Raw genomic sequence first — 19400 nt, forward strand, 5'->3', positions numbered from 1 at the left:
CCGGTGGACGATCTGGTTTCCTTGTGGAGGGAAAGCCGAAGATTGCTTGTGGTTTTTGTGTTGAAGCAAGTGACTTGCTAGACCAGATCCAATAAAGGAATTACATGCACGTCTGTCTGTGTTTGTGTGTGGGTGTGAATGGGTGAGTGGGTGTAAATTCAACTGCAGTGGTTATTTTCTAGTTCCAGAGACGAGTGTTGGTCTAAGAGAAACAGCTCTATCCTTAAGCACTGTGTAAAATCTGACCCCAAAAAGCTGGAACACCGCAACAATTAAACAATCCTTGCATTTGATACCGCGCCTTATCACGTGCTTGAGACGCCTCAAAGCGCTTCACGCAATATGCATGCAAAGCGGATCGGCTGCGTAATTTGCAGGCCAAACGCGGCAGCAGCCAAATTGCGCACAGCAACGTCCCGCAAGCAGTCGTGGGATTGAACGGACATCAGCAGCAAGGTTAGGAAAAGAAGCAAAGCAATTTCATTTCCAATGCCACCCACATTCTTGGCAGGGCAGTGCAAGCCCAGAGTGCTCTCTTTCCGGTTACAGGCTCGGAAAGGAATGTGATGATGGGCCGAAGAAAGCATATCCCGCTCTCTTGATCCGCCTCTCAATGTATTCTCTCAAATTCGCTGCCTGCGCCTTCAAGTGGGAATGACTACGCACACTGATTAAGTTTCCCTGCATGCCAAATTTTGGCCAGACACTTGTCGCAAACTGCTGTCGTTTGGCATCGTGCTGCTTGGGGGAAAAAAACAGTCACTAGGCTCCAAAGGTGGTTTCGACCTCGCTTCGGTGTTTCCTAGAATACCGTTCGGTGCACCGCGCTCTCACCTGACGCGACTAAATGGATGACTGAGAGCGCCATTTAGAGAACCTGTTAAGAACCCTTCCACGCCCTCTGTTGTCGTAACTTTACAGTGTTTTGTTTTGTTTCCAAAGTTCGTTTGATGAAGCTGAAAAGTTTTTTCTGTTCTTTTTTGACCCCCCCCCCCTTTCTTCTCTCTCTCTCTCTCTCTCTCTCTCCCTTCCCCCTTTCTCCCCAAACCCCATTCCTTTACCCCCTTCTCCCGAAAGGTACACTATCGGGACTGATCTGAGACTGGCTTGTGGAGGTGAGGGTGAGAGTGGGTGGAGGGAAGGAAGGAGTGGTGGCAGCAAGAAATGTGTTTGAATTTGCAGTGTAGTGTCGAGGAGCGATATTGAATCCAGGGGTTGGTTGGTTGGTTGTGTGTGTGTGTGTGTGTGAGAAGAGCATGCGGGATTTTTTTTGTGCTCGTCAGGTGAGCGACATCTAAGATTTCCTTTTCTCTCCCGCAACGGTCATTTCGGCCAATAGCGATCACGCGGCTAAATGCTGGTGGTAATTCATTGCCTTGCACACCTCTTCCCTCCCCTCCCTCCCTCCCTCCTGCACACGCATTTAGCTGCAGGTGTTTTAAAAGTTGCCTTTGAAACTTGCAGAGCCCCAGTGGAGAAAGACTGTCAGATTTTAGGATGCCTTTCAGTCTCGGCCACCCTGCCCCTTTGGGTAGCTCACCCGCTCAGCTTAACGTTTCCACTTTGTTCCCCTCTCTGAGCAACTGGAGTTGACACAGTCGGGTCTCGTTAGAAACAGGTGGATTTTTCAGAGCGACTCAGTTTAACTTGAGGACTTGCCAAGGGCTGAACTGAAGAGCAAGTGTGTGTGTGTTGTGTGTGTGTGAGAGAGAGAGAGAGCGTTAGTGGGCAGAACATTTGTGGTTTTCTTTTCTCGTGTTGAAAGACCTCATTAGGACCAAAATTACTCTGACACAATTGGGTTCTTTCAACCAAGATGCTTATGACTTTACTACTTTTATTACTTACGTTGGGTTGACACGGTTTGACTTTCTCTCGCATAGTGTTCGGTCTTGCGTTCGGGAATATTTTTATCTTCGCATTTCATATTCAATTCTACCTTTTTATTGGGGGGAAAAAAAAAGTTGACGTAACCGGCGAAGGATAAAGCTGTTGTTTCCGTGTATGTTTACCGCGAGTTACTGCTGCTGTGCAGAGAGATGTGAAACGGACGAAAATATAAAGCTCAGAATTTGACTTCATGCCATCTGTTCATGTGGTGTGAGAGAGAGAGAGAGAGACTTTGTACAAAATCAGAGTTTTTGCTGGTGTCTCATTGCATCAAAGAGTTTTCTTGGCAAATTACAGCCTGGTAGTTGCGCCTTTCCAATTGGCAGAAGAAGTACTAAAAGGAAAAGGGAGTGTCTGTCATTAGCGCTCACGTGTGCGTGCATTTCTTTCGCTCTTGTTTCTGTCCCTCCCTCTTTATCTCTCCCACCCTTCCTCTTTCTCTCTCTCTCTCTCTCTCTCTCTTTCTCTCCTTTTTCTATTTCCATCCCCCCTTTCTCTCTCTCTCTCCCTCTATTTCTAATACTTCAATTTCCATCCCTTTCTGTATCTCCTTCACATTTCTCTTACCATCCCTTTCTCTCTCTATCTCCCTCATTTTTCTATTACCGTCCTGAAGGGCGATGAGTGTTAGTAAACAAGTAGTTTAACCAACGGAGCAAAGGTTCGAGGACTGCTTGTTAATGCAGGGTGCGGTGGTAATCGTAGCAAACCTCCTGCTTATCACAAGAACTAAAAACCTTCCTGCCTCATTGATGTAAACACCTACCCGCCCGTACCCTCCGTTCCTCTGGCTCCGGTCTGCTCCACGTCCCCCGCCCCAACCGCCCTACCATCGGTGGCCGGGCCTTCAGCCTCTCAGCCCCGAGGCTCTGGAACTCCATCCCCCAGTGCCTTCGCCGCCTCCTCCCTTTCCTCCTTCAAGGCCGGTCTCAAGACCTTCCTCTTTGACCGAGCCTTCAGCTCCCCTCTCGACTCTCTACCCCCTCCTCGCTCCCTCCCTTCCCTCCCCTCGCCCTGACCATTTCCCCCCAATGCTCGGGTCCTGACCCAACTGTACAGCGCCTTGGGACGTCCTCCCAACGTGAAAGGCGCTCAATAAATGGAATCTTGTTGTTGTTGTTGTTGTTGTTGAGTGCTCTAACCAATATGCCACAAGACTCCACAAATCCACAACTCCGGAATTGAATTAGTATCAGTGAGTGACAGATCAGAATTTTAACAGAGATATATTACACCCAGGTCCAGGTTTACTCTATTTACTCCATTCTGTTGCGGTAAATACACAGTCACTACACTTTACAGTAAATCATTAACTTTGAGGATGACTGCTCGTTGGTATATGATGATGAATGAATGAATCAATCAATCAATCAACACAATACTTAGAGATAGGGCCTTGCCATCTGGCGTGAGGAGCGATATGTTAATGCAAGTTGCTGTTGTTGAATAGACTTTTAGAGTTTTGTGTGAAAATTTCAACTAATTCTAACCGGCAAAGCTGTGGAATATTCACAGATTGGGAGTCACAACAGGAGTACAGCTCTTTAGCAAAGTGCAAACCCTTTGCGAGCAAAGAGATAGGTTTTGGTTTAAATAAAGTTTTCACAAAGCGTGACTCATCAAGTGCCCTACCCCGGAATTGTTAGCTTTTAATCATAATTAGCTTCTAGTTATTGGCTTTTAATGACAATAAATCTTGCATTTGATACAACGCCTTATCACATCTTCGAGACTTCTCAAAGCGCTTCACAGGCTATACTGTAAAGTGAATTGACTGTGAATTATTTATACACATATATATATGGGTGACCATCGGAGAGTTGCAACAGGTTAGGTTGTTAAGTAGGAATTGAAGACAGATAAGAGAGGGGGCGAGACTGAGGGTGATGGTGAAGTGATGGAACCCACAACGGGCCCAAGTCAGCTGAGCGGCGAGAGTGGGCAGGACTGGGGTAGGAGAAGATCACAGAGATGAGGAGATGCTCGGGCGTGAAGGGAGTTAGAGGTGAGGGCGAGGACCTTGGAAGTCGACACATCGAGAGGCAGATAGCCTGGCAGGGAATGGGAATGGGGTGGTGCCAAACCCGCCCCATTTTTGTGTTGCAAAATGTCCAATTGAACTCGAGCGGCCAAATAGATGACGTGAATAATACGGGGTGCACTTTCACATGCGTGAATGTATCTAGCGCTGCTGTACAAGGCGTTGAAGCAGTTGCTTCTGAGGATGGTGTCCAAAGTAGAAAAAAAATGTTCCATTTGAGGTGCAGTGAACTCCTTCAACTCGATGAGATCTAAGATGAGCCAAAGAGATTGCAAGTTGCATGCGCTCATGACTGAGTGGGGGTGGAGGGGGCGGTGGGGGGGGGGGGGTGTGGGGGGGGTGTTGTTGTGCGGACTGGCTGATGTTCAATAGTTCTGCTGAGCGTAGCACTTTGTGATGCTTTTCTCACACTCTTTGTTTTGCCGTGAAGTCTCGTTCGAATGTGCCCAAGAAAACGCGTTCAATGGAACGCAACTGAAATACAAAACTTGAAACCCCCGCTGTCCACTGTTTCTTTTGAAACACGCATCTGTTAAAACGAGACCACGCTCGACAGAGCTAAGGTACGACTTTAGATCAGTCCATTAGGTGGGGGGAAAATCCCTCGCACACATTCCGAGAGCTGTAGTAGTCTCAATTTCCTATTCAGCGCTGTGATTAACAAGAATAGCTTCAAACTTTACACAAAGATTTCCTAGTATTCTGTAGCCGAGGTATTTTTTTTTTTTTTTTAGCACAGGATGTGAGTATTACAATTCTGATGGCATGATACAAGTAGAAAAGCAAAGCTTTTCGACTTGCACCAGACGTGTGCAGCACTTGCATTTCCAACCCGCTCAACTTGTCAGTAAGCCGCTACTTTGGGCTCTTGCCAACCTGCGCCTAATACTTTCCGGAATTAGGTGAGCAAGCTGCGTGCCCTCTTTTTTTTTTTAAGTCGAGGAAAATAGCCGACGGGTGGGTAATCGGGTCGAAGCTGCGTCACTTCCCGCACGCCAGCTTACCCGCAGGAAGTGACCCCCGGAACGTAGTGGCCAGAGTTTGTTAAAGAGCCAAAGCTTGGGAAGGTAGGGTGGGGGGGGGGGGGGAGCCAAGAGTGTGCGTTGGGGGTAACTGCTTAGAGTCAATATTCTCGATACTTTGTGGGATTCCTTTTCTTCTTCACCTCAATAAATTATTCTCATTTTTTTTTTTTTGCAGGCTGTTATATTTATAGGGCAAACGTAGCTACTGCCAGAGTTGAGCAACTGCGTTCGATCAGTGGGAATGAACAAACCAACAGTAGGTGAGTACTTTACTGCAGTGCAGAATCACCCATCGTTCATTGACGACGCGCAGTAAGACGGTCTCTGCGATAAAGCAGCACTTCCTTCATTTCTTGAAAAGTTACACGGCGTCATTCGCGCAGGGTCTCGGACACCAAGCCGGGGGCCAGGGAAGAGGTGACCACAAGCACGATCGAAGGGGAAGTCGTGAGCTAAAAGAGGGGAAGGAACGGGGCAAGGTAGAGGGATTGGAGGAGAGTGTTCCAAAGCTATGAACTAATCTGCTAATTGTAATAAAAGACGACTGCTGTTCAATTTCCGTGACTGCTGCGTTAGGATAAGCTTTGACTTCCCAAATGCTCACCCTTCAAAAACATAAATAAATAATAATTGGGGTCACTCAGTCCACGACTGTTTGTGGGGACGCTGCTGTGCGCAATTGGCTGCCGCGTTTCGCCCTCAAAACATCCAATCAATTCACTTTAAAGTATATTCCGTGAAGCGCTTTGAGACGTCTCGAAGACGTGATGAGGCGCCGTATCAAATGCAGGGTTTTTATTATTATTATTAAGGGTGTAGTGACTGGAGGTACTGCCAATGATGTACTGTTCCATAGTAGCTGAGCGTTACACGTGCAGTTTTGAGACTAAGCTGAGATTTAGGTCAAAGGTGCGAATCCAATGACTCGTTAGAAAAACATTTGGAGCAGTTGGTTCTCCTTTCCCCCCACCACCCCCACCTCCTCCCCGCTCCCTATTCCAAAATAAAAACAGGAAATAGGCGCAGTAATTCGAACGTCAATGAATGGATGAAAAGAAATCTTTACATTCGAGTCATATCGTGGGTTTCTGACTCAGAAGTCTGCAGTTGTCTTTGACCAAAGTAAAGCTGCCTTTGCGGCCTTGGACACTTAATTTCTTGAATGCATTCTCGGCCTGGTTATCCGAAATTCCTTTGCAGTTATCGAAGTGGTGGTGGATTTCAGCTTAGTGATTCATTTCCAGATTTTAATAGCTTCCTGGAATAGAAAACAAAATGAAACGGATCACTTTAATAGGATGTGTGATTACTCATGCTCTCGGGACTGCGAGTAAAACTCTTACTGACTGAGTCAAAGAAGCTGAAGTAACACTGCTGCTACTTTCTTGTGCTGTTATATATATATATATATATATATTGTCATTTGCGTGAACTTGCTAATTGTTCACGGAGACTTCAGTGGAAATTTACAGAAACTGAAACTGCCCATTCAGCCCATTAAATCTGCACGATCCCCACTCTCAATACCCTTCGATATTCCTTTTTTTTATTCCAAGCATTATATCTGTCCCTGTGTTTCTTGAAATACTTGACTCCGCCAAAAATGGATGCATTCTATCCCACTTTCTGCCTTTCAATAACTATGTTCCTTGAATTTAACTTAAGGTCCAACGTGCCAGCCAATTTAGACGCAGTAATGTCCCACGGACAGCCATCAGGCGAATAACCAATTTTATCTGGGAAGGAGGTTGGTCATAGAATCGTTAACGTGACAATAAAGTAATAATCCTTGCATTTGGTATACAGCCTCAAAGCGCTATATCGGATTTTACTGTGAAGTGTAGTGACATGTCTATTTGTGGGCGAAACACACCTGAACAGGCACGGACAGGACAGGACCTCGGTTTAACATCTCGTCTGAAGGATGATGTCTCTGACAGTGTGGCACGGTGCGACTTTGGAGTGTTGGGAGTGTCATCGTACAACAGTGGCCAATTTCATTCCCCCCCACTCCACCACTTTCCTCCTCCCGCTCCCTTCATAACCCGTAAATGTTATGTTATGTTTCTGGAAGGGAAACACAAAAATATTGCTTAAGAGGCCCGTGGTCGTTAGTCAAATAGAACATCAATAGGGCATCTGGCCTTCAGCAGCCAAAAGGTTGGACCGCACTGGTCTAGGCAATGAATTCCAGGTCCCAACCTGAGGCACGAACCCACGAACTTCTGCCCCAGAGGGCGAGAGTGCCAGCCACTGAGCCAGGCCGACTGATAGCTGGGAAACTCTCAACCCTCTCGCAAAGCTTGTTTTTGTGTAAGTAATTGACATCTCGTGTTTCCGTCGGATCAGTACGTCTTCAGCGCTCAGCACTCAAGCAGCTTCCAGAGACACGGCCAAGAAAAAAAACAGAAACGGTGGTGGTGGGGGGAAAAAACATTGCCTTTTATTATTCTGGTAGCATAGCACCACTGAGTGGTGGGTTACGGGTTTACGCCTGCATTTTTCCACTACGATACGGATTCCTGATATCAGCTAATCTTGCAGACGGGAGACAACTAACTGAGCAGAAACAATCCGAGGGCAAGTGAAAGTACCCCAGTCTCGCACACTTCCTAGTGTCTGCCTTGTTACAGAACAGGTCAGTCACCTGACAGCCGTTAACCATTTTTAAGACTTCTCGAACCTTTTACGATTCAATCGAACGTGTGGTTTTGTCAGACTTCCTTTTTTNCTGTTGTTTCATGCTTTACTCGCTCAGCAAACCTGGTCTGTTCGGATCGTGCATTGCAGAAGGAGACGAGGCAGTGCCGTTTTGAGCCTATTTTACCTCTGGGCAGAGTTTATCTCATCCTCTCTCTGGCCTCGCAACCGGTGTGTGTAACGTTCATGTGCGACTCAGCTCTCGTTAACCCTGCAAGCTGGATCGTTGACTGGAAGAGCGGTCCTTGTCCACAAGCCGCAGGAAGCTTGCCAGACAGCGCCCTAAATGGCAAAACGATGTGGTTTTCGCTAGTTAAAACTCCAGCAGCATCCCGACATGCGTTCAACGCGCTTTCGCACCTGGCTGCTGCATTTCGGCCACAAAATGCACAGCCAACCCACTCTGCGGTGTATCCTGCGAAGGAAGCACTTTGAGGCCTCTCAATGACGCGACAATGTACTATATCAAATGCATGGATCATTACAACAATAACAACAGATTACATTTATATAGCGCCATTCACATTATAAGGAGGACCCAAGGCACGATTATTATTTTATTATTATTATTATCAGGAGCAAGAGGCATGGTTATGTGCCTTTCCATCCTCCCCACCTCTCCCGCCCCGTCCAAACCGCTTCCTTTCTCCAGAGATGATTACAATTTTCACCCCTTTCTGCCGTCCATCTACGTCATTGTTAAGTGCTCCGAGACGCTACCCAGCCTGAAGAGCGCTGTGTAAAATGCAAGTTGTTGTTGTTGTTGTCGCCCTGACCCCAATCAAGGACCTTGCCTGAGCACTAATGTTCAGCTCTGCTTAGCCCTGGCTGTGTCGGTGGAGTGGGCCTGGGGGGGGATGAGGGGGGAGGGCAGTAAGAGGAGAGAGAGTGCTGCAGTCTGTTCCTGGGAGACCCTAACCCCTACCTTACAAAGGAGGCAAAGAGTGAGGAGCGGGGAGGGGGAGAGGGAGCAGGAGGTAAAGCGCCCTTAAAAATGTCTCAAACCTCAGCGTCTCCCAACGCAACTCTTGTCACCGCCGACCACTCAATGTGCGAAAGGTCATTCAGAGTGACAAGTGACAACCGATGAGAGCGCACTCGAAGCTTAACCACAGGAAATTCCTAAGCTTAATGAGTAAATTCCAACAAACCGACCGCCAATTACATACAATGGTCTCCAAAGTGGAAGGTTGAGGCTGTCCCAATTACAATGGTATTTGTCGAGCAGATATTTTTAACTCATTGCCACGCTTGTCTGTGTGTGTGTCTGTGTGTGTGTGTGTGGTGGAGCAGAGTCATAGTATTACTTTATCGAGACACAATGTGCACATTTATCTTGCTAATGATGCGCGTGTGTGTGACTCACTTGTCGGGAATGGGTGTCAAAGAAAACAAGGGAATTTGAGGTTTTCGGTTTCCCTCCGGGTTTGACTCAGAAGACAACTGTGGATGCGAGGAATTGGGGCAAAGGTTATTCCAAGAATCCTTCAGTCCCTAATCTGAGATCTCAGGATAATCTAACAGATATAGATACTGATGTAATGCAGCTAGCGGCATGTGGAGCCGTGTAGCTCAGCGGTTAGAGCAATATACAATTATACAATAGTAATCCTTGCATTTGATACAGCGCCTTATCACGTCGTTGAGACATCTCAAAAGCGCTTCATAGAATATATTGTAAAGTGGATTGACTATATTTTGTGGAGGAAACGTGCCAATTGCATACAGTAGTGTCCCGCGAAAGCCGTAGATTGCATGACTAAGGTTTATTTCGTGGGAGGTGGGGGGATTAAATGGGATTGGAGAACTATAATTTACAATACATCAAGACAGTTAGAACAAGAGCACATGGGTTTAGAGTTGCCAAAGGGAAATTTCAGGACAAGGGGGAGGGGTGGGGGGTTGAAGCCAAGATACAGGACTCATTTCAAAAGCACCTCAACTCTGTAATGAGAAGCCAATAGGGTGGGTAATCTGGAAGGAAGGATGAGATCAAATGGTCCTTCTTCATCCAAACCAAGCCTGTGATCTTATGATCTCACCGTTTACCGGAAAACGGAGACTGATTCATTCATTGAGGATGTCACTGTTTACTCCCAGCACAGAGGATTCCAGCTTCCCTCCTTTGGGATAATTATCGAGGGATGATCTGAGCTTTCACCTCTCAAACAGCTCACTTAACAAGATGCACTCAACCAGTAATTATATTGGCATGATTTTTATTACGATAGTTAGGCAGTTAACTATCTCGTGGGATTTCTAAACCATCGACAGCAGGGTGTCAGTGTTCCAAGTTCCTGCGGATAATAATTGCCGAGAGTGTGAGACGTGTATTGTGGTATAACCTAATGCGACATTGGAGGCATGTGGTTCCTGTGGGCTGTAAGAGCGCTCCCCACAGTATTTGGGGTTTGGGAACAGTAACAGTCCTTGCATTTGATATGGAGCCTTATCACGTCCTTGAGACGTCTCAAAGTGCTTTGCGCCATACAGTGAAATTTTGTATTTTGCGGGAGCCGTGGGACGTCCTCCCGACGTGAAAGGCTCTCCATAAGTGTCATTTTGTTGTTGGTTGTTTAAATGGGGCAGTCGATAGCGCCCGGCAGTCTCCCTCAAACAGTTGTGGAGCGAGCGATTTTTTTATTTCGAAATCGCTTCAAAATTCAAGGCGACGCAGGAACCCAGAAAGCACTTCGATCAGTTCTCAATTTGTACACTTATTTTTTTCCCCAAAGTTTCTCCGCCGCCACACCCGCCAAAAAAATAATAGAAACTGAAACGGTAATAAGAATACTACTACTACTATTACTAATAATACTACTAAACCACTACTAATAATAATACTAAGAATAAGAGAAATAAGAATACTAATAAGAAGAATGTTAATAATAGGAATACTACTAATAATAGAAATACTCGATATTACTATTTCTATTGATGAGGTATTGTTGCCTCGACTTGGACCAGTCCTTGAAGCTGATCGCACTCAGTTGGATTCCATCTTCACCATAATTATATGATGTTTCCTGTGGTGTTCAGCCATTTAATTACCTTAACAACCATTTGGCTTCTTTTTGGTTTGCATTAGCCTTAACCAGCTGATCGTGTGTGTGTGTGTGTGTGTGTGTGCTCCAAAGTGTTATCGTCAGCTACGGGTTACAATTCTTGTCTCCCAAATTGAGAACATTTCCTTTGGGATTCCCCCCGGGATTTAAACGGAGATTCCCAAAAGCGAGGAGAAGTTCCACTCGTTAAAACCCAGACCCAGGGGAGCGCTGAATCTCCAGAACTACTTTCTGTTTGAAAGTGTTTATGAAATTCATATGACGTTTTTTACGATGAAAGTCTTTTCAAAATCTATTCCAAACTTCAATAAAAAAATTTGGGGTGGGGTGGGGGGGATTTACAACCTTATGTAAGGACATTTCAGAGAGGGGTGGGGGAAAAAAAGTTATCTTGGCCAACAGTAAAATTGGTCGTACGCGGGCTGTTGCTGTGCGCAAATTGGTCGCTACCTTCGACTACAAAAAACATGTGGTCGATATACTTTATAGTAAATGCTGCAAAGAATTTTGAAGGCAGGCAACCAGTCATCCCACTCAGCTCCTGTTAACCCTGCAAGCCAAAGCCTCAACGGGTAGGTTAGTCCTCACTGGACAAGCAGCAGGAAAGCTTGCCAGACAGCGATATCAAGGGCAAGCTATTGCGGTTTTAACTGGTTAGACTCCAGCAGTTACCCCAACACACGCTCCGTGGTCCCCAACCCTTGGTTGGCTCTTGTCAACCTGCGCCCTAATACTTTCCAGAATTGCCTCCCTCCAGGAAGAGAGTGCGCATTCCATTCCAACACTCTATCTCTGGGATTTCCACGTGTAGGTGGGACGCAGGGAATTCTCAGCTCGGTTTGGACACTCTTAAGCAACGGTGATGGGTTTCCGCACGTGCCAAGCACCCACCCGGCTGACACCCCTTAAGAAAAAAAATGAAGCACTCTGAGACATCGTCCTGATGTGAAAGGCGCTGTATCTCATGCGAGGATTACTTTCGATTGTTAGATTAAAAAAAAACACGAGGCTGATGTTGCTTTAAATTGGGAAACCCCATTGCTACCCAGGCATGATCCAATATATTTTTTTTTTAATTTCCATGTGGGTGTGTGCGCTTCCTTTTTTATGAAAGCAACACGTCTTTTGGTTCTAATGCTTCAGAATAAGAAGCGACGTGGAGTACAAAGAGGAAGGCAGTCACTTTATATTAATAGAAAATCCGAATCGCCCGACAAATCCCTGTGCGTTGGTGACGAGTCAGACCTGGTCTGGTCAGTGGGGCTCAATCTGGGACTGACTCTGAATTTGCCAGACCTAAAATCCGGTCTATTTCAGATGCTGGAACGCGCTGCTAAGACACAGAAAGACATTAGGAGGTACGTCACTGACAGGTCAGATAGATATCGCTCCCTTCGCAACCGATGCAGCTTCAAGAGCCGTCGTCGTTCGAGACTCGTCCAGTTCGAACAGAATTATAAGCGCGTGTGTGTGCGTGTGTGTTTTTTTTTCCCCTTTTCAAGATGCGTTTGAAGACGCAAAACGTACAGAGAACGACACTGTGGGCTGGCGCGCGATTTAAGTAGAAGCAAACAGAGCGGATTTTTAACCTCCTGCCGTCACGGAACGTACGAATTGCGTCTCTGGGCTCAGTTGGGTAAAAATCAAGCCGCGGGCTGAATTTGGGGTCCGCTCGTGCTGAATCTTGGAGGAGGGGATGTCATATCGGAGTGGTAACTTTCTTTCTCAATCGCAGATAGCTTCCTTGATAGTTACAGCAGTTACGAAAGGTGGCCCGGCCTGTAATCTTATTTGAACAAAGGTTTCGCCTGTTTGACTTGGGAAATTGAGGGCTAACTTTGCCAGAACTCTTTAGCTTTGAACAATGTACCTCATCTGTTTGTTCAAGATGACGGCTGAGATTTTTTTTTGTGTGGTTTGACTAAACCGGTAGTGTGGGCGGCTGGTAGATTAGGCTACTTCAATAGGTTTGTTTTACGCATCGCAATTAGAAATGTAATTATGCGGCATGTTTACACTTGGAGAACTGGAGGAAATTTACGTGAGTCAGTTTCTGAGTTCCATGTTAGCCCGGAGTAAACTCGCACGTAATTTCTCTGTAGTTTGGGCATCGTTGGTGTGTTGGTGATGTGGTTTTGGGTCACGGCACCAACTACCCAAAATTTGGTAATACATAATCCTTGCATTTGGCCTAGAACCATTCCGGTTGAGACAACGTCTCAAAGCGCAGTGCAGTGCGAATGCGCCAGCCGGATTGCACACAGCAATGCCCTCCCCCCACACAACCATCCCTGAACCATCCCTACTTGCTTCTAGGTAAACATGTGGAGTAAGCAAACTTGCCTAAACTTCCCTGCCTGGGAATCGGACCAATAGGCCGCAGGACTCTGCAGAACATGGAAGTTTGGAGATCCCTGGGGAATCTGCAGGCTTTTTGAGCAATTCTGCCCAGTGGAAGGCGGATTTCCCAAGTTCATTGAGGTTGAATGACCTCTGTGACGTCTGATGGTCTCCAGCAGAGGCTGCTGTTGTTTGAAGAGTTGGACGGTGACTTCACTCACAGTCTCTGGGAGGCAATTGAGCAATATGTGCGGAGATTTGAAGGACTGGAAGTTTTGTGTTTACTGAAAGCTGAGCCTTTGGGAGGGAGGGAGGGAGTAAAAGTGTAAAACATTCAGTCACATGGATGTTATTAATTGACGCTATTGTGCTCAGTCCTCTGCACAGAAAGGAATTACTAATCCAAACAGGTTGTTTGGATTAGGCAAATGACTTAGTATCACATGTCTTTATTGTGCAATAGTCAAGTGAGGCACTTGTTGTTCATTCGGTATCGAGGCACTGTTGTATGGTTCTCAAACTGGCCACAATGCGATTATATGATATATCAAGTATTGATGTCCTCATGTCCTGTAATGGGAACTTCATTAGATCTAGCAGCACGTTAGTAAACTGGGATGAGACGTTAAACCTGTTCAGGTGGACGTGATGTTAAAAATCCCCCGGCACTATTCGAGAAGAGAGAGAGTGAGAAGGGAGTTTCTCTCTCCCTGGCCAGCAATGCCCCACCAAATAAAATTGGTCACTCACTCGTTTCATGGCTGTTTGTGGGACACTGCTGCGCGCTTTTGCCTACAAGTCACTTCATTTCAGTGTAAATCCCGTGAAGTGCTTTGAGATGATTGTCCGACATGATAAGGCGCTATTACCGCAAGCAAGTATTATTATTATTATTGCTAGTGCTCCCATACTTGTTGTATGAGTGTGGTTAGTTGTAGCCTGTCTGGCTCAGTGCGTATTACAGCAAGGCCAGTTTGGTATCCAGATGTGTCGACTTGTAGGAAACATTTCTTGGATTGTCACTCGTTCCCACGAGAAATGCCAAAATTCTGGTTTTCCTTATTAGGCTATCAGCCTGGCTCAGTTGTGAGCGCTCTCGTCTCTCAAGATTGAAGGTTGTTCAGGGTCAAGGTGGGTGCAACGTCCCACGTTGGCACATTGAACTCAGTCTGCTCTGTTGCTCCCAATACATGGCTGGAGGCAGCCCCTCATCATAAGGAGGTGCCATACTTCGGAAGAGATGAGATGGCCGCTAAAAATCCCTTGGCAAAATTTGGGAAGGAAGTTTCTCTCTCCCGGTGACTTAGCCAATAATCCCCGGATGAAATTGGACATCCATTTCATGGCCGTTTGTGGGACATTGCTTTGCACATATTGGCTGCAGCTTTCGACTGCAGTAGTAGTAATAATAATAACCCTTGCATTTGATACAGCGCCTTATCACGTCTTCGAGACGTCTCAAAGCCTCTTCACAGAATGTACTGTAAAGTGAATTTACTGCGTATTTTGTGGGCGAAACTCCTGCAATTCCTGTGAAGCCCTTTGAGACGTCCTCCTGGTGTGAGAGGTGCTCTGTCAAATGCAAGGATTATCACTATTATCATTATTATTTAAGGAACATTGTTAGAGATCACTGCATCACCTGCTGTCATTTTGGATTGAAACACAGTGAGAGAAGGAAGGTCACTAGATGCGCTAGGTTTTTGTAAAGGGACTTTTTTGTTTTTTAAAAAAAACATTTAATCTTTGTTGTGGGAATGGAACTAAATCTGGAGTTAAAATAAATCCTCTTGTGTGCTGAATCACGCATGAATAAAGTCTCTAACAAAAGCACCCAGAGCATCGATCCGCTGTGATTGCGTTTGCTGTCAGTAACACGTCCAGAATAAATCAGGCCGGTTTATTTTATGCTCTGCGCTGCAGTATTGTTTCTTTCGATGTGAGTTTTGGACACAGAATAATATGGAGTGTTGTACCATTGTCGGTTACAATCAAATAGAAGTTTCAAACCTAACTACTTATTCCTGACTAGGCAAATATACACTGCTGAATATGTGCATCCATTACCATAAACTCTCTCTAGAGCCACTGAACCTTATACACTGGCAAGTCTAGAGGTTGACAGCAAGTTATGGATAGGTACTTGAGGAACGATATTAGATGGGAATAGTAATGCCTTGCATTTGATATACCGCCTCAACACGCCTTCGAGACATCCCAAAGCCTATACTGTGTCTTTTGTTGGTTGAAACGCGGCAGCCAATTGCGCACAGGCAGGAGCGTCCCGCAAACACGCGTGGATTGAGTGACCAAATTATTACTTTTTTTCTTTGAAGGGATTATTATCCCCAGAAAAGCAATCCACCAATCAACAAACAACCGGGTTCCGGCTTACTGCTAGTTAAACAAGGCGTGTGGAGTAAGGAAACTTGCTCAACATTTTGCCGAGGCCGGGAGTTGAACCCAGGTCACTTCGCTTTCGAGGCGAGTGCTCTAACCACTGAGCTACAGGACTCCACAATACGCCCCGAATTTCCTGCAACTTCCTGCCTCAATCCCTCCGTCATGCCCCCTTTCTCTCCCCATCTTCAAATCACAGCTAAAAACTTTCCTCTTCAACCGTGCCCTTGGGTGAAATCAACCCAGCAATTGGCATACAGTGAAATGGACAACTTTTTAACCGATCCAATCGGTGAGTAAACAAATGCAGATTTGTTGTGCACGGTCAATGAATGAATGATTGTATGTATGATGGAATAAACAAGTGAAGTGGGCGCAACCCTGCTACAGTCCAGGTCTGCTCAGCGGCCTCAAACAATGCTGAAATAATCTGCGTCATTGCAAAGAATGAAAGGCAGGTCAAAATGTTGGCAGCCCATTGTGAAGGAAATACGCAGCAGATCAAGTGCCACCAGGAACGTTTTGTTCTTTGATCATATCTTTCTTTGCTCTCAGCCTGATTAAAGAATCTTATAACACAGGAGGAGGCCGTTCGATTCCCGGACAGGCGAAACCTTAGGCAAGCTTCCCAACTCCACATGCTTCTGTTTACCTAGCAGTTAGTAGGAACCCAGTTGTGAGTCGATCGAGGGTAATATTCCCTTCAAAAAATAATAATAATTTGGTCATTCAATCCACGGCTGTTTGTGGGGACGCTACCGCGTTGGTCTACAAAATACGCGGTCACTGCACTTGGCAGTAATTACCTGTGAAGCATTACGAGACAATTTCTCGTTGAATGCAACTCATCAATGCAAGTTATTACGATGGCAATTCCAGTGTTATCCTACCAAGCCGTGTGTTTATTTTAGTCTTGTATATAAACCTCAATCGGTATCCAAGTGGAAATGGCACCATCGAAGAAACAAATGAAGTGAATGTTGGGCTATAATAATAATAATAAACATCATCCTTGCATTTGATATAATAATATTAATAATAATCCTTGCTTTTGATATAATATGATTTGATATGCTTGTATTTAATACAGCGCCTTATCACGTTGTTGCGACGTCTCAAAGCGCTTCACAGAATATACTGTAAAGTGCGGTGACTGTGTGTATTGTGAGCGAGTCCTGACCGCAGAAATCAGCATCGAGTGAGGGTTTAATAAGACAATGCTGTGTCATTGGACTTAAAGTCTTCCCAACCTATTGGATTTCTCAATCGATGGGAAACAAAATCCCAACACAGGCCTAAAAATGTTACGAAAGCTGTTATGCAATAGTCAGTTTTGTACGATGTGCCTCATTTATTTCAGCAGCCCATCTGGGTTCAATCATACATTGACAAAATAACATCCTAGTAAAAATCTAATAGTGGAAAGTTACTCAATCTGCCAGCTCACTGGGATGGGCAGCAGAACGTTTCTTTTCCCCCCCTCCCCCTAATGTCTGTCCGGAGTTTACATTAAAAAAATAATGTCTGCAATGGAAAAGTACTCGTCAAAATGTTGGCGTTGCAATTGGTGACTGCAGATAACTTACACACAGAAAAAAGTCGTCAGCAATGATATCCTTAGCAATGATAACATTTAATATAGCGTAAGTAACTTCGGATGTGATATTAAACCGAACCCCCCGTCTGCCTGTTCAGGAGGACGTTGAAAAGATCCCGTGAAAAGAGAAGGGAGTTTCTCCCGGTGTCCTGGCCAACAATCCCCGTCGCCCCACACCCACCACCCACCCACCCCAAAAAAAAAATTGTTCATTGACTCACTCTGTGGTTGTTTATGGGACATTGCAAATTGGATGCTGCCTCTGCCCACAAAATACAGTTACGCCACTTTACGGTACATCCTGTGAACCGCTCTGAAACGTCTTGACAAAGGTTATTATTTTTGTAATGGGACGAATGGGCTCACACCAGTATCGATTTCTGTGGTTCTGTGGGTCGAGGACGATTTGCCCGAAGCACCTTCTCATCCGAGGGCTGACAAATGTCTTCCTCCTTTTCCAGCCGGACTGACCTCTGAGCCAGTTGTTGTGCAGCAGCGATGGGAGGAAGATGGCTGCGCTGTGCGTGAAGCATTCAACTCACCGGCTTGTCAGTCTCCGGAGATGGTAAGCAGCTTTCCGTTAGGGGAGAGGGGTTAGGGAGCCATTGACTTCCTGTTACTCCCAACCTCGTAGACCTGTAACGATGTGATAAGGCGTCGTATCAAATGCGAGGATTGTTATAATAATTATTATCACGACAGGGGTGAAGCCGCCATCACCGATGCCTCTTTAAATGCAGCGAAACAATATCCCTGACGGGTTTAAGTCGTTTGCAGACAGGAGAAAAGAGCGATTAAAACCAGCATTCGCAGGACGCTAATCGGCATCGAGTGAGTCGCGGTATTTAAACAAGTCCCCACGGTGGCTGGTCACGATAACCTGCCGCCCACAAAATTCACAGTCACTACACTTGACGTGTATAATTCCGTGAAGCGCCTTTGAGACGTCTCGAAGACGTGACGAGGCGCTGCATCAAATGCAAGGATTATTAGTATTAGTGTTATTAATATTAGCCTTTCAGCCCCGGCGTCGTCGAGAAAACGAGCTCAACATATGCCTTTAGGTGAAGTCAAAGCGCTCAGACAACAACAACAACAACAACAACAAAATCGGACGTCGAACAAACGAGCCTGGGCGACGGGTAAAATCACAAAGCTTCATTTTTAGCCCTATTAAAGAAAAACAAAAGGATGAGTAACCGTCTCAATAACATGTCGGAACTCCCTTTTGGGGCGTGGGGGCGGGCGGGCAGCAGGGGTGGTGGGGAGGGGGAGGGTGGAAGCTGATTAAATGCAGATAATGTGGCTGGATAGAGAATGGCATTGTGTTTGCAACGTGAATGGAAACCAGGAGGAACAAGACCAGACTAAATTCCAGTAAATCCAGGGCTCCAGGCCAGGTTGTTATTAATCATTCCGATTGTAACACTACTTCCTCCCCAGGATCTTATTTTTTTTTTATTTTTATTTTTTTTTTCCCCTTCTCCTCCTTCGCCTTCTCTTAGCCGCGGCAGCGACAGCAGCAAATCACATCCGTCCAGCGCCTTTCGGCTCGGGAAGGACGTCTCCTGAGTGGCGTTCGGCGGAGCGCGCCGTAAAGTGGATTGACTTGCGTGTTTCGTGGGCGGAACGTTGGTCGCCGAGCGCACGCAGCAAGGGGTGCCCACCACAAACAAGTCGTGGATTGAGTGACCAGTTCATTTACTTATTATTATTCTTTGAGGGGATTTTTCACTCAGACCCAGGTAGGGGTTGGGGGGTGGGGAAAGAAATCCTCCGAGGCACTGCCCCTCTTGAAGGGCGCTATTAAAGTGCAAGTTGTTGATGCTGTGAATTTACGTGATTCTGTGAGGTTGGGTTTTTCTTTTGCTTTATTGAGTGAGAGCTAACTATTGTCACGAAAACCCTCTGGTACAGAGGGACTAAAGAAGCAGGATCGAGAGGAACCTATTCAGGCCATCGAGCCTGTCCTGCCATTCTATTAGACAACGACAGCTCTTCCATTTTTTTTCTCATATCTCACTTAATTTCCCCATTGTCCAATATCTTTCTGTACGGTGTTAATTCTCTCTCCCTTTTAGCCGCTTAGCAAATACTCATAAACCAGTACGTTCCACGTTGCCGCAACTCTTTAGATGGAGACGTGTCTTTTTCTACTCTTCGCGCTTTTTAATATTTCCTTCCAACTTTTAAGATCGTGTTGTTCCCTTTAATCGGGACTTGTCCACAAAAAAAGGAGCAAGTTATTTACCAGCTCTACTCCGGCAATGACGATAATAATCCTTGCCTTTGGTATCGCACTTTACTAAGTCATTGAGACATTTCGAAGAATATATTGTAAA

General features: G+C 45.8%; 1 long non-coding RNA gene across 1 annotated transcript in view; it reads left to right on the forward strand.

Moving 5' to 3' along the window:
- The window catches only part of LOC103176946, a 125586-nt gene extending 107641 nt beyond the window's left edge, over positions 1-17945 (forward strand). Inside the window, exons 4-5 of the long non-coding RNA XR_006085153.1 lie at positions 5132-5216; positions 17520-17945. This is a non-coding gene — a long non-coding RNA (uncharacterized LOC103176946). The remainder of the gene's footprint in view (positions 1-5131; positions 5217-17519) is intronic.
- Positions 17946-19400: the final 1455 nt, after the last annotated feature.

The sequence above is a fragment of the Callorhinchus milii genome, unplaced genomic scaffold (assembly GCF_018977255.1).
Source record: "Callorhinchus milii isolate IMCB2004 unplaced genomic scaffold, IMCB_Cmil_1.0 Scaffold5, whole genome shotgun sequence".
NCBI lineage: Eukaryota > Metazoa > Chordata > Chondrichthyes > Chimaeriformes > Callorhinchidae > Callorhinchus > Callorhinchus milii.